Source organism: Arachis ipaensis, chromosome B05 (genome assembly GCF_000816755.2).
Source record: "Arachis ipaensis cultivar K30076 chromosome B05, Araip1.1, whole genome shotgun sequence".
Classification (NCBI taxonomy): domain Eukaryota; kingdom Viridiplantae; phylum Streptophyta; class Magnoliopsida; order Fabales; family Fabaceae; genus Arachis; species Arachis ipaensis.
Window position 1 is genome coordinate 113,484,854 of NC_029789.2, and position 15,862 is coordinate 113,500,715.

Here is a 15,862-nt window from a genome sequence, read left to right on the forward strand (position 1 = left end):
TATTAATATTGTATAAAAATTTATTTTTTATCTTGTGATATCAGTGATAGGCAACCAATCTGAAATGTTATGATGCAAAAAGAAAATTTATGCATTAATCCTAGGCCAATTTTTGGGTGTAGATGGAGTGAACAAATTTGCATGTGTAAATTTGTACTGGAAGATTCGGTGGTTGACAAGTGTCCCATGAAGAGACAAGTTCTGGGTCCCTTGAACCAGTAGCCGTATTAGTAGCAGTGCTGCTAAGAGAAGGTAATTAGATTAATTAAGTCACGTGCAATTAGTTAGTAGTTTGGACCCCTACCATAGTTTTAGGGGTGTGCATGACCCGGTCCGGTCCGAAGACCTGACCCGATTTCGAATACTTTAGGGGCTAATTTGGTATGATTTTATCGGGTTTAGGGTTAGGTAAGGGTCTAAAAAATAGACCCAGTCATTATTTCGAGTCGGATTCGGGCCATGGTTCGGGTCACCCGAAATCGGCCCGGTGGTCCGGTCATCATACACAATTAATATTTTGTGTTATTAGTGATAGATGATGGCTATTCTTATGTGGAATTTAAGTATTGTAAACCTTAATATTTTGTGTTATTAGTTATTATAAGACTATAAGTTAATGTTTTATGTTTAAAATGCATAAGATTTTAGACTAATTATTAATACATAATATTGTGTTATTTGTATTGATTTAAATATTTGGTGTTATTAGACAATATTAGTATTGATTAAAGTTATGCTTTAATTTTAGAGAAGAGTTAGTTCTTGTTATATTTTTCTAAGTGAATTTTACCATGTCAAATAATGGTTGGAGTCTTAGAAATTTGGATATTTTCACATGCTAGCTTATAAGAAGGTATCAAGATAATGTAATGTTAACGGCCCGATTTTCACCCGGTTTTTACCCGGTATAATCGTGGCCCGAAAATGTATAGGTTTCATCGGGTCTAGAATCGAGTTCGAATCTAATAAATAGACCCAGTATATATTTCGGGTCGGATCTGGATTACTTCAAACCCGGTTTTGCCCGGTCCATGCACACTCCTACATAGTTTATTGGCTGGATAACTTTTTTTGGACTTGTAAACCAACTAAAAAGTATAAAACCATGATGACAAAGTGTAGCAGGTTTTTTGTAACAAGGTTCAGTTTTATTGCAACGCGGGTTGCATAACAATTATTTAGATTGTACCATTTTCTTAATATTTTAATGACAAAAAAAGGCATTATTTGTATATAAAAACTTGTGAAACAAAACTCACATCAACGAAAGAAGCTAATTCAATTAGGGCAAATAAAATCACAACTAGTATTCGTAATCAAATAAAATGTGAAATTAATGTTGAAATCGAAGATTCCAGTACTATATTTATCAAAAAAAATTTATGAAGGATTTGAGAGTTCACAGGCTGACCAACATGTGGCTCATTTTTTCGGTTATAAAAACCACGAATGTGTTGTACTTAATTATAGATTTCTGGAGTGTTAGACCAATGTGTGGGGCAGTTTTTTTTGAGTTGCAGTGGGAAGAACTCAGATCATGCGAGTTGTGTGTATGAAAAAGGTGATGATCAAGTCGGAGGGTCCGAGTTGTAAGTAGAGAAATTTTGAATCTTCCACAAAACAAATTGGACTGTCCGTATTTTATGTATAGTTAATTTTTTTTAGAAATTCGTGTTTTGGAATAAATCGGACAGTCTGACAAGGCCCCTCCCACTCGCACCGTCCGATTTCTCTTCTGTTGACACCACATGCATGTAAAGTACACCTAAACTCCATAACAGGGTCCTACCCCATCCTCACCTCCATAATAAAATTAAAAAGTTCCAATATGTCTTTAATACGTCATTTATATTTTTTATTGTTCGTAATTAATTAAAAATAAATAAATATAAATAATTATGTTTTTTCTTGAAACCAATTTATTTATAACGTTTAGTTAATATACATGTGATTAACGCATGTTAAAGTCATGAATAGAATTTTTTTTAAAAGTTAAACAAAATTAATTTTCAATAATTTATTTTAGAGGAAGTATAGGGAGCCAATGAAATATCTGTACAATGTGTACAACGGAGGTCTAGAGATGTCCGATTCAGTATTAGAGATATAACCATTAATGTTACCTTTTCCTATCAGCTTAAGTTTTTGTGATGAGTGGTTGCATGACATGGTATCAGAGTTCTAGATCCGAAAGGTCAAAAGTCCCTTTTGGGATGAGTGGTTTCATGACATGAGATGTTCATTTTTTAACTCATAGCCCATTGTACACTTAGACCATTGGCTCCCTAGCAGTACTCTTTATTTTATATTATATAACACAAGATAGCCGTGAGTTTATATCCTATGTGAAATTATCTCAGAATTTTGAGTTTTCTTTAAAAAAAATATACACTTCAGTGTGGTGGTTGGAGACTGATGTATGTTTCTCATTTTCATTGCCTTTATAGTTGGTACAACTTAGGTCTTTTCTCTCTCTGCGAATTTGTCATCCGTAGTGGTTGTGAGATAATAGATACTTCTGGTTTGCACAATTGTGAATCTCAGGAGTCAGGACACGCTATGATTTACTTCTCTACTATTCTGCGTCATCGGTAAGGTGGCTCTGCTCCGCTGAACTTTTATCTCACTCTTTCTTATTTTGATGATTTCTTCGACTCAATCCTCTTTTGGCTTTGGAGGATGAATATTCGTGAAGAAACGGTGAGCAAAGATGTCACTGGAATCGAGAGGTGGCCAGTGGGGTTCTCAATGTGTCTGCACGGAGGAGGGAGTTCGACCAAGAGGTGCAAGATGAACGACAATAGAGTGGTTCTTCCAATTCCTGAGTACTCACCTTCTACCATCATCGCCATATCCTGCGATGTTGCTGTTACCGGCGCCGCAATGGACTTCTTCTTCGGCATGTCTGAACGAGATCACGAGCACCAGCGTGGCGAAGTAGTTTGAAAGGTTTCTCTCTATCTCTCTCTCTCTTTCTCTCTCTCTCTCTCTCTCGCTCTTGCTCTCTCTCTCTCTCTCTCATTCCCAAATCCTAGCTCTTCAACCCGATTTTTTCCCTTCCAGTTCGTATTTTTCTTTAATCTTCGCCAGTTTCTTCCTTTATTGTTCTGAGATCACCAATCGCTACAATCCCCACCCACAATCCTAAACATAGCTACTCGAATTTGTCGTCTGAGAGCACAACGATGGTGACGATACTGGTGGGATTCTAGCGACTCTAAACGAGTGACGCTTTTTGAAACCTTAACAACCTGGTTGACACATTCTGGTCCGAGATCTCAACCGGCGTCCCCCTCATGTTCGGATTTTCTCGATCCCTGCTTCTAAATCTTTTTTATTTGGGGTTTTCAGCTGCGTTTTCTTTGCCCAGGGTTTGAGTTGTTTTATTTATAATAATTAACTTATATCAAGGCTTATAATTGTCAGTTGCATCCTGATTCCATTGAATGGCTTTCATTTCTTATGGGAGTTGTTGATTCATTTAGTTCTATTTTGTGTTTGAATTCTGTACTTTATCAATTTTCTATTTAGAAACAAGAAAAATAAGAAGAGAATAAACATGGGGGCATCAAATCAGTTCCCATATAATGACACAGAAAGTGAAATAAGCATGAATTGATCTCTAAGACAAAAGTGGAGGTAATTTTTATATATAAATCACTTATTATGATTGTTCTGGTTATTGTTTGAGATAAGATTGAATTGATGCTTTCTGTAGGTTGAAGCTGACTACAAGGCTGCATCGTTTGCCCTAGATGTTATGGAGAGGAGACAAATGCAATCTGAAACACTCTCTGCCGTGTTTGACACATATTTTCTTGATTAATTACTATGATTGCTTATTATGGTAGGTTGTCTCTGTGATGCTTAGTTCTTTGATCTCATAATCCTGTGTTTATGGCTTGCCATGGTATTTACTCTCTCTTATTTTCGTTCAATTTTGTGTTTCAACGGAAATCAATTGGGTATTTAGGGTTCTTGTTCAACAGATTTTTTGCTACATTTCTTGAGGGAAATAGAAATTTTTTGTATTTGTTCTCGATTAATTACTATGATTACTTATTATGGTAGGTTGTCTTTGTGATGTTTAGTTCTTTGATTTTCATGTTATTTGTATCTTCTTTTTGTTTTCTTGAATACCGTGCACCATGTGATTGGTATGCTCAATACTGGTTTTGGTCATCATGAGGTGATTCTTCCTTCTTTATGTTTTCAAGGCGAGGGATTTCTACCTACTAGATTGAATAGACATTATTTCTATTTAGTTTAGTTTCTGAGTTGAATGAATTGCTTCCTCATTTCTTATAGAATATTTATTTTTGTATCCTCTCTGATAAGATATTTTGCTAGAAGTTTCATATATTAGTCAACCTTTCTTTCTTGTTTGCATGTTTTTTGTGCATTGCTTTTTGTCAACTCTTAGGATCTTCTTTTACATGGTTAACTTTTATTTATCGAGATTTTTTGTAGGGTATGTTTTAGCTTACTTTTATTAGATCTTCCTCTCTTTTTCTTTTCTTCTTACCCTTTCTTCTCCAATTTCACGACCATTGGTGTGAAACCTCGCGGTTCCAATGCTTTACCTTCAACCTCTTGCCGAAGTTACTTTTGAAAAATACTGGATCTTGATTCCGAGCCACTTCGCGCATTCACCCTGCGTTCAGCTGCTCGATGTCATCACCATTGGAGCAAATCTAGAGAAGCACGGGCAATCCGACGTGGTAACGAAGTTGGTGGAGTTTCCAAGGCGTCAGGGAGTTTACTCTGTCAGCTCCGCCATCACTTGTCTCTCCCGTGACTGGGTCGTTGATAAACTCCATTTGTAGAGTTTATCTTGTGCTTAATTTAGGAGATTTTATGACCTTTTAACCACATTTATTCGATGAAATAGCATGGTTTCATAATTGTTTCCTAATTTGTGCTTAAGTGTGAAAACATACTTTTTAGACCCTTAATTACCAATTTTGATTCACCTTTGATACCACTAGATGCCTTGATATGTGTGTTAGTGATTTCAGGTTGAAAAGGCTAGGAATGGATCAAAGGAATGGAGAGAAAAGCATGCAAAGTGGAGAAATCATGGAAAAGCAAGGATTTGGGATGAGATCAACGACGCGCATGCACAGCAGACGCGCACGCGTGAAATGATGAGGTCGCATGACGACGCGTACGCGTACATGACGCGTACGCATGGATGGAAAATTGTCAACGCGACGCGTACGCATGACGTGCGCGTACGCGTCGGTGTCCGCACGTGACTCACTTACAGGCAATCCGGTGGGGCGAATTCTGGGCTTTCCAAGCCCAATTCCAACTCACTTCTGAGGCTATTTAAGGCAGAATTCAAGAGAGAGTCAACACATTAGAAACTTTTAGACACTAGTTTAGTTTTAGTTTAAGTTTTGGAGGGAATGTTAGTTTTAGAGAGAGAAGCTCTCTCTTCTCTCTAGAATTAGAATTAGGTTAGATCTAGATTAGAATCTCTTAGATCTAGATTAATTTCATGCTTTGATTTACTTTTTCCTTTGTAATTCTTCTTTTTCTACCTTTCTTCTCTCTACTTTAGCATTTAATTCAAGTAATTCTCTACTTTTATGTTGATGCACTTTTGTTTCTTCTATTTCTCTTTTGATGCAATTTATGATTCATGTTCCTTTATTGTTGAATTGCTTTACTTTCCTTTTATTCCTTCCATGTGTTTGATAAAATGTTTGGTTGGATTTTAGTATAGATTTTTCTCCTCTTGGCCTAGGTAGAGTAATTAGTGACTCTTGAGTTGTCTAATGCATTTGTTGATTGAGGATTAGAAGTTGCTAGTTGATTTGAATGCCTTTAAAGCTAATCTTTCCTTAGAAGTTGATTAGGACTTAAGGAATCAAATTGATTTATCCACTTGACTTTTCTCTATGGTTAGAGGTTAACTAAGTGGGAGTAATGGATAATTTGTTGTCACAATTGAAGAGGATAACTAGGATAGGACTTCTAGTTCTCATACCTTGCCAAGAGCCTTTCTAGTTGTTAGTTTATTTCTTTTGTCATTTATATTTCTTGATTATTATCTCAAAAAACCCAAACATACCTCATAACTAATAACAAGAACACTTTATTGCAATTTCTAGGAAGAACGACCCGAGGTTTCAATACTTCGATTTATAATTTTAGGGGTTTGTACTTGTGACAAACAATCTTTTGTATGAAAGAATTATTTGTTGGTTTAGAAACTATACTTGCAACGAGAATTCATTTGTGAAATTCTTTACCACACAAAAATTTCAATCATCAGTCATTCCTTTTCCACCCTCCTTTGGTGCGGTCTTTTCTTTCTCCTTTCTTCAATTTTAATTCACTTGATGAATAAAGACTGTTGCATCTTTTCTATTTTAAAAATTTTAGAGTTTTTAATTTTGCTTAACTTTCAATTTTATGATGTCTTGTATAATTTTTGAAAAGTTTGTTTCATTTTTACTAGGTTGAGACCAGAACTCTTGAGGAAGTTAAAGAAGTATTACATTATGCTTTCCAAACAAACACTTCTTTGACCTGAATAATGTTAGATAATATGGTTTTATCTCTACCTAATGGGGATGTGGATATATCAATGCTGAAAGAAGCTGTGCAGTTAGTCAATGAAAAATTTGAGATTGAGGTATTCATGACTAAATTTGTTTTTCGTTCAATCGTGCCATATTTATTGAATTATTTTTCAACTAAATGGTTTAGAATATTTGCTGCTGATTTGATATTGTATATTTCAATGGTTTACTTGTTCTTTTTGACAAACTAGCATATCTTCTCAATCTTTTAATCTTTTAAAGAGGTGGATGGAAAATTGTCAAGCAGAGTGTAATGTCCGCAAAGTTTTAGGTAAAATGTTCTACGTGTTATTTAACAATTCCTTTATTCGTGCTCTTGGATCAAACATGAAGCTAATTATTAATACTCTCTTTTTTCTTTCATTTCATTTTGACTTGACATAATATGATACTACTAATGTTGCTTGCAATTTTCATTAGTTCATCATCTAAGAAGCTCATGTCGTTCTTCTATTCAGTATCATAGAGTGACACGGGATGTGAAAGTTTGGTAAAAAATGCCTTTATGAATTGTTTAATTGTGCAAGCTGCTACTATTGATATTCATGTTTTCTAATTTGGGCATTTGTGTTTATTTCTTGAACTGGGTTACTACATCATTCAATTATTGGATACATTGAACTAAATTTTTACTAATTCAGTGTATACTTTTCACTTTGGCTTTTTCCCTTTTTCATGTTTTTATTTCATGGGTGGGGGTAATTTGTCGATATATTTCCATGGTATTTATTAAAATATGTTTTTTTAAATGCTTTTTATGGGGTTTAGCTTTTTTAGATCTAGTGTGTGGATTATGGTAGGTGTGTAGTTCTGCTTGACTGCTTCTGATTTTGACAGTAATTTTTTTTTTATCTTATGGGATTTGTGTAACTTGATTTTGCAGGGTTAGATTTTGTTTTATTTATTTATTTTTTGATGTCTTTATCGTGTACTTAATTTCTCTCTCTCTCTAAATTCATATTGGCTATGATGATTCAATGTTATATCTGTATTAGGGCTTGACCCATTTTTTATCAAAATCTAAAAGTGTTATTATAATTAAAAACACTAGCAAATCCGATATATAACTTTCAAGGTATAATGAAACATATGTGTCTGTTTATCTTTGTACCCATCTTCCAATCTTCAATATTTTGTGTTTCTTTTTATGTGTGATTTATATCCTCTGGAGCTGTAGATTCTTCGGATACTTTTGGCTTGAGATGCACATTTGATTTTCTTAGGTTGTTTTACACGATATGGCCATTTCTATATGCTCTCTTCGAAATATACATTGTGAATTTTAGTTTTTATCTCATTTATTTTTTGATAACTATGTTTGTGTTCGTGGATTAGTTGTTTGTATTTAGGGTATTGTCAATCCTATCAGTGCAAATAAAGAAAGAAAATTAAAAAAAAGCAAACTTTAACTTCGAGAGATTGTTGTGATTTGGAATTTGTAGATTATTGCACCTAATTCTTTGTTCATCTTTCTTTGCTTTTAACATTTTGTTTGACTTTCTATTAAGTTGGTATTTCTTTTGTCTTTATTTTCACTGTTGTTTTTTTTATTTTAATTAGTTATTTTATATTTTGTTTTTTTTCCTTTTTTATGGTTGTCTCTTCCTATTTTATGTGTTTCTTTATCTACTCTTATTTTCTTTTCAGTTATTGCTTAAATGAACTTATATGTGTGTCTTCAAGTTTTTCTTAAGGTTTGTTTTGGTAAGAAATATGCAATCATAGGAAGATAAAAAAAAAGCATTGAAACTTGTGTTTGTGTGTTGGTTATGCAAAGAAACGTAAAATCCTTTTTGATTGAATAGTTGATTTACGGGAAAAAAGTTAAATCTAAATGAATACTTGATTTTTTAATTTTTACTGATAAAAATAGAAACTTAATTTTCCCATATTCTGATAGTTTTGTTTTATCATTACTAAAAAATTTATTATATATTCCTCCTTCTTTGGCTTAGAATGAGCATATTCAAATCATATGATATAATATATTATTAGTTATTTAAATTTTTTTATTTTGGATGAAACAATTACAACTTGGTTAGTTGGTGGTAACAAAGTTTAGGAAAAAAGACACACTGTTAAAGTGAAATTGAAGATGGTTCAGAATGAAAGAATTGTAAAATTTTATATATGCTTCTAATCCCTATCTAAATCAATGAATCTTGATATTGGTTGTCATTTATTGATTTTAGAAGTGTTTATGAATTTTGATATTGGTACTTTTCTTTATGAAGGGAGTGAGTGATTGATTGATTGATAAAATATCAAGAAATTTTAGTCAAATAAAGTAGGCGAGTCAATTTCTGCATGCGAATCAAGAAGAGTAGGTGTGATGTACTTAGGTAACTTGTGGCTGACTCCTCTCTCTCTTTGGTTTTTGAACTATAATCATATATTTTTCCTCTTTTTGAATTACATTATCATTGGAGTGTTAACATTATTAATTTTAGTCCATATAATAATACTATTAGTATGCATAATAGACTATGGTTTAAAACAATACCATTTCCTGTTGGTAAATCTTCTTTCTTTATTTCCTTCTATGTGGATTGAATTTTTTGTATTCAGAAAGATAGTATTAATTTTTTAATAGAAAATAAGTTTTTTTTTTTTATGTAAAAATTGGACAAAACTAGATACTTTGTGATGTGTTCAAAATAACTTATTATCATAAGCTTTTAGAACCACTTTTAAGGAAATTACTTTTTTTTCTTGAAGCAATTTTTAAGTTTTAACACAAACATGTAATTGCAGATTTTAGATATTAAGGATTAGGGTTTAATGTTTGGAGTAGTTTAATGCAAAAGGTGTGTGTTTGGGTTAATTTGTTTGTACTTAGTCAGAAGCTTCTTGAGGCAGTTGTCAAAGAAAAAAAATTGTGTATTTGTTTCTTAAAATTATGTTAAGCAGACTTGCTCTATATGAAAGCAGGTACTGTGACAACAACATTTGAAGTACATTTTGAAACGAGCAACTATAACATTTGAAGTTATTTAGTTATGTGAATATTCTAACTCTGAAAAATTTTTAATGCTTTCATCCTTAATCTGTATTGCTATTACATGAAGTTGATCAGTTTGAAAGATAAATTTATATTAAAGAAAAAACTAAATATACTGTTAATAATTATCTTTAATTTTAAAAACCTATATATGTCCAAAGTTATCTTCTATGTTTTTTATGTGACATTTTTATAAACATTAGTGATGCAGAAGTTTAAATACCCTACAAAGTATATTCTATCACATCATCTATATTTTTCAGAGTGGATCTTCATTCCAATTGTGATATCAAATGATCAACGAAGGAGTTAGAAGGTAACAATATCTAGGTGCAAAGTTAAAAGTTAACAATGTCTTTATATGCTTTTTGAAATTTTCTTATTTTTTATCCTGCTTTTTCTTTTATGTTCACTGTGATTAACTGTAAGTTGATTTTGAATTTTTATCTAATGCTTTGAGTTGTTGCCTAATATTCTTCAAGACGATATCTTTTGTTCCATATATTTTATGGGGCTAATACTACTGATGAGCGGATAATTTATATGCTTTTTGGCATTGTTTTTACATAGTTTTTAGAATGATTTAGTTAGTTTTTAGTATATTTTTATTATTTTTTAAATAAAAATCACATTTCTGGGCTTTACTATGAGTTTGTGTATTTTTCTGTGATTTTAGGTATTTTCTGGCTGAAATTGAGGGACTTGAGCAAAAATCAGATTCAGAGGTTGAAGAAGGACTGCAGATGCTGTTGGATTCTGACCTTCCTGCACTCAAAGTAGATTTTCTGGAGCTACAGAACTCCAAATGATGCACTCTCAATTGCGTTGGAAAGTAGACATCCAAGGCTTTCTATCAATATATAATAGTCTATACTTTTCCTGAGTTTAGACGATGCAAACTGGCATTGAACGCCAGTTCCATGCTGCATTCTAGAGTCAAACGCCAGAAATAGGTTGCAAAATGGAGTTAAACGCCAAAAACAGGTTACAAACTGGCGTTCAACTCCAAGAAAGACCTCTCCACGTGAAAGCTTCAATGCTCAGCCCAAGCACACACCAAGTGGGCCCCAGAAGTGGATTTCTGCATCATTTACTTATTTCTGTAAACCCTAGTAACTAGTTTAGTATAAATAGAACTTTTTACTATTTTCTTTACATCTTTGGATTATCTTTTGTTCATCTCTGGACGTTTAGTTCTTAGATCATGGGGGCTGGCCTCTCGGCCATGCCTGGACCTTGTTCTTATGTATTTTCAATGGTAGAGTTTCTACACACCATAGATTAAGGTATGGAGCTTTGCTGTTCCTCATGAATTAATGCAAAGTACTACAATCTCCGTGGGATCGACCCTTACTCATGTAAGATTTATTACTTGGACGACCCAGTGCACTTGCGGGTTAGTTGTGCGGAATTGTGACAAAGTATGATTCATGTTTGAGAGCACCAAGCCATTGGCGCCATTGTTGAAGATCACGATTTCGCATACCAAGTTTTTGGCGCCGTTGCCGGGGATTGTTCGAGTTTGGACAACTGACGGTTCATCTTGTTGCTCAGATTAGGTACTTTATTTTAATTTTAAGATTTTTTATTTTCGAAAAATATAAAAAAAGAAAATTTTTCTTTTTTCGTTTTTCCCAATTAATTTTTGAAAAATATAAAAAAAATTTACAAAATCATAAAACCAAAAATATTTTTTGTGTTTCTTGCTTGAATCTAGAGTCAACTTTTAAGTTTGGTGTCAATTGCATCTTTTTAATTTTCTAAAAATTATTTTCGAAAATTTCATGCATTACATTCTTCATGATCTTCAAGTTGTTCTTGGCCAGTCTTCTTGTTTGATCTTCATATTTTCTTGTTTTGTGTCTTTTCTAGTTTTTCATATGTATTTTCAATTTGTTAGTGTCTAAAGTTTGAAAATTTCTAAGTTTGGTGTCTTGCATGTTTTTCTTTTCTTAAAAGTTTTCAAAAATAAGTCTTGATGTTCATCTCGATCTTCAAAGTATTCTTGGTGTTCATCTTGACATTCAAAGTGTTCTTGCATGCATCATGTGTCTTGATCTAAAATTTCCATGCATTGTGTCTTTTTTGTGTTTTTCTCTCTCATTATTAAAAATTCAAAAATCAAAAAAATATCTTTCCCTTTTTCTTCTCATCAAATTCAAAAATTTGAGTTGACTTTTTCAAAAATTTTTAAAATTTAGTTGTTTCTTATGAGTCAAATCAAATTTTCAATTTAAAAATTCTATCTTTTTCAAATCTTTTTCAAAAATCAAATCTTTCTCATTTTTCTTTCATAAATTCGAAATTTTCAAATTAATTTTCAAAAATCTTTTTCTTATCTTGTTCATAATTTCAAAATCTTTACTAACAATTAATGTGATTGATTCAAAAATTTTTAAAGTTTGTTACTTGCCTAGTAAGAAAGGTTCAATCTTTAAACTCTAGAATCATATCTTTGTAGTTTCTTGTTAGTCAAGTAATCAACTTTGATTTCAAAAATCAAATCTTTTCAAATTTCTTTTTCAAATCTTTTTCAAATTAAGTTTCAATCATATCTTTTTCAAAATCAATTTCAAAATCTTTTCTAACTTCTTATCTTTTCAAAATTTGATTTTCCAATCTTTTTCAATTAACTACTTAACTTTTTGTTTAATTCTTATCTTTTTCAAAACTACCTAACTAACTCTCTCTCTAATTTTCGAAAATCCCTTCCCTCTTTTTCAAAATTCCTTTTTAATTAATTAATTGTTTTAAAAATTTAATTTAATTTAATTTCAATTTTAATTTTCGAATTTTAAATTTAATTTTAAAATATTTTTTTATTTTCAAATAATTCTTCTCTTCTTCTACTCATATAAGGAATCTCTATACTGTGACATAGAGGATTCCATATTTTCTTTGTTATTCCCTTCTTTGTCATATGAGCAGGAACAAGGACAAGAACATTCTTGTTGAAGCTGATCCTGAACCTGAAAGAACTCTAAAGAGGAAGCTAAGGGAAGCTAAAGCACAACTCTCTAGAGAAAATCTGACAGTCTGGATATATTCTATGATGGTCTGTCTGAACTATCTAAGATGTCATTGGACCATTCTGCAGGTGGATCCATTCACTTAAAGAAAACGCCTGCAGAAGCTCAAGAACTCATTGACATGGTTGCAAATAAGCAATTCATGTACACTTCTGAAAGGAATCCTGTGAATAATGGGACGCCTCAGAGGAAGAGAGTTCTTGAAATTGATACTCTGAATGCCATATTGGCTCAGAATAAAATATTAACTCAGCAAGTCAATATGATCTCTCAGAGTCTGAATGGATTGAAGGAATCATCCAGCAGTACTAAAGAGGCATCTTCTGAAGAAGAAGCTTATGATCCTGAGAACCCTGCAATAGTAGAGGTGAATTACATGGGTGAACCCTATGGAAACACCTATAATCCCTCATGGAGAAATCATCCAAATTTCTCATGGAAGGATCAACAAAAGCCTCAACAAGGCTTTAATAATGGTGGAAGAAACAGGTTTAGCAATAGCAAGCCTTTTCCATCATCCACTCAGCAACAGACAGAGAATTCTGAGCAGAATCCATCTAGCTTAGCAAATATAGTCTCTGATCTATCTAAGGCCACTGTGAGTTTCATGAATGAAACAAGGTCCTCCATTAGAAATTTGGAGGCACAAGTGGGCCAGCTGAGTAAAAGAGTCACTAAAACTCCTCCTAGTACTCTCCCAAGCAATACATAAGAAAATCCAAAGAGAGAGTGCAAGGCCATTGATTTAACCATCATGGCCGAACCTACAAGGGAGGGAGAGGACGTGAATCCCAGTGAGGAAGACCTCCTGGGACGTCTAGTGACCAATAAGGAGTTCCTCAATGAGGAACCAAAGGAATCTGAGGCTCACCTAGAGACCATAGAGATTCCATTAAACCTTCTTCTGCCCTTCATGAGCTCTGATGAGTATTCTTCTTCTGAAGAGAATGAAGATATTACTGAAGAGCAAGTTGCTAAGTACCTTGGTGCAATCATGAAGCTGAATGCCAAACTATTTGGTAATGAGACTTGGGAAGATGAACCTCCCTTGCTCACCAATGAACTGGATGCATTGGATAGGCAGAAATTACCTCAAAAGAAATAGGATCCTGGTAAATTCCTAATTCCCTATAACATAGGCACCATGACCTTTGAGAAGGCTCTGTGTGACCTGGGGTCAGGAATAAACTTAATGCCACTCTCTGTAATGGAGAAACTTGGGATCTTTGAGGTGCAAGCTGCTAGAATCTCATTAGAGATGGCAGACAACTCAAGAAAACAGGCTTATGGACAAGTAGAGGACGTGTTAGTAAAGGTTGAACGCCTTTACATCCCTGCTGATTTCATAATCCTAGACACTGGGAAGGATAAGGAGGAATCCATCATCCTTGGAAGACCCTTCCTAGCCACAGTAAGAGCTATGATTGATGTGGACAGAGGAGAGTTAGTCCTTCAACTGAATGAGGACAACCTTGTGTTTAAAACTCAAGGATCTCCTTTTGTAACCATGGAGAGGAAGCATGAAAAGCTTCTCTCACTGCAGCGTCAACCAAAGTCCCCACAGTCAAACTCTAAGTTTGGTGTTAGGAGGCCACAACCAAACACTAAGTTTAGTGTTGAACCCCCACATTCAAACTCTAAGTTTGGTGTTGGGAGGTTCCAACCTTGCTCTGATCATCTGTGAGGCTCCATGAGAGCTCACTGTCAAGCTATTGACATTAAAGAAGTGCTTGTTGGGAGGCAACCCAATGTTATTTAATCATATGTATTTTATTTTCTTTTTGTTATTTCGTATTTTATTAGGTTGATGATCATGTGGAGTCACAAAAACTACTGAAAAATAAAAAACAGAATGAAAAACAGCATTGAAAATAGCACACCTTGGAGAAGAGGCATGCTGGCGTTAAACGCCAGAAACAAGCATCTGTCTGGCGTTTAACGTCAGAAACAAGCACCAAGCTGGCGTTTAACGCCAGAACCAAGCATCTACCTGGTGAAAAATGCCAGAAACAAGCTACATTTGGGCGTTTAACGCCAGAAACAGGCAGCAGTCTGGCGTTAAACACCAGGATTGCACAGCAAGGGCGTTTTACACGCCTAATTGGAGCAGGGATGTTAAGTCCTTGACCCCACTTGATCTGTGGACCCCACAGGATCCCCTCAAGATCTGTGGACCCAACAGGATCCCCACTTTCTCTTCTCTCCTCTTCACACCTTTTCATTACTCTCTTCCCCAAATACCCTTCACCAATCACCACAATCACTCTTCTCCATCACCTCTTCACCACTCACATCCATCTTCTCTTCCCCAAAAAACCCACCTACCTTCAAAATTCAAAAGATTTTCCCTCCCAAACCCAACCCTAATGGCCGAAACTTAACCCTCCCCTCACTCCTATATAAACCTCTCATTCCTTCTTCATTTTCACACAACACAACCCTATCTTCACCCCTTGGCCGAAAACACCTCTCTCTTCCTCTCCTCCATTTCTCTTCTTCTTCTCTTTCTTTCTTTCTTCTTTTGCTCGGGGACGAGCAAACATTTTAAGTTTGGTGTGGTAAAAGGATAGCTTTTTGTTTTTCCATAACCATCAATGGCACCTAAGGCCAGAGAAACCTCAAGAAAGAGGAAAGGGAAGGCAATTGCTTCCACCTCTGAGTCATGGGAGATGGAGAGATTCATCTCAAAGGTCCATCAAGACCACTTCTATGAAGTTGTGGCCAAGAAGAAAGTGATCTCTGAGGTTCCTTTCAAGCTCAAGAAGAATGAGTATCCGGAGATCCAATTTGAGATCCAAAGAAGAGGTTGGGAAGTTCTCACCAACCCCATTCAACAAGTCGGGATCCTAATGGTTCAAGAGTTCTATGCTAACCATGATCAAAGTGTGAACCCAAATCCAAAGCATTGGCTTACCATGGTTCGGGGAAAATACTTAGATTTCAGTCCGGAAAATGTAAGGCTGGCGTTCAACCTGCCAATGATGGAAGAGAACGCATGCCCCTACACAAGAAGGGTCAACTTTGATCAAAGGTTGGACAAAGTCCTCATAGACATATGTGAGGAAGGAGCTCAATGGAAAATTGACTCAAGAGGCAAGCCGGTTCAACTAAGAAGGCATGACCTCAAACCAGTGGCTAGGGAATGGTTAGAGTTCATTCAACGCTCAATTATTCCTACTAGTAACCGGTCTGAAGTTACCATAGACCGGGCCATCATGATCCATAGTATCATGATTGGA

General features: G+C 34.5%; 1 long non-coding RNA gene across 3 annotated transcripts; it reads left to right on the plus strand.

The window, feature by feature from the left end:
- On the plus strand, positions 3,525–10,323 carry LOC107643835. Of its 3 annotated transcripts, XR_002363381.1 has the most exons (5): positions 3,525–3,639; positions 3,719–4,067; positions 6,470–8,935; positions 9,858–9,910; positions 10,271–10,319. It is a non-coding gene; the product is annotated as an uncharacterized LOC107643835 (long non-coding RNA). The 3 variants fall into 3 exon arrangements; XR_002363380.1 differs by having other exon boundaries at positions 6,470–9,910; positions 10,271–10,323; XR_002363379.1 differs by lacking the exon at positions 10,271–10,319 and having other exon boundaries at positions 9,858–10,139.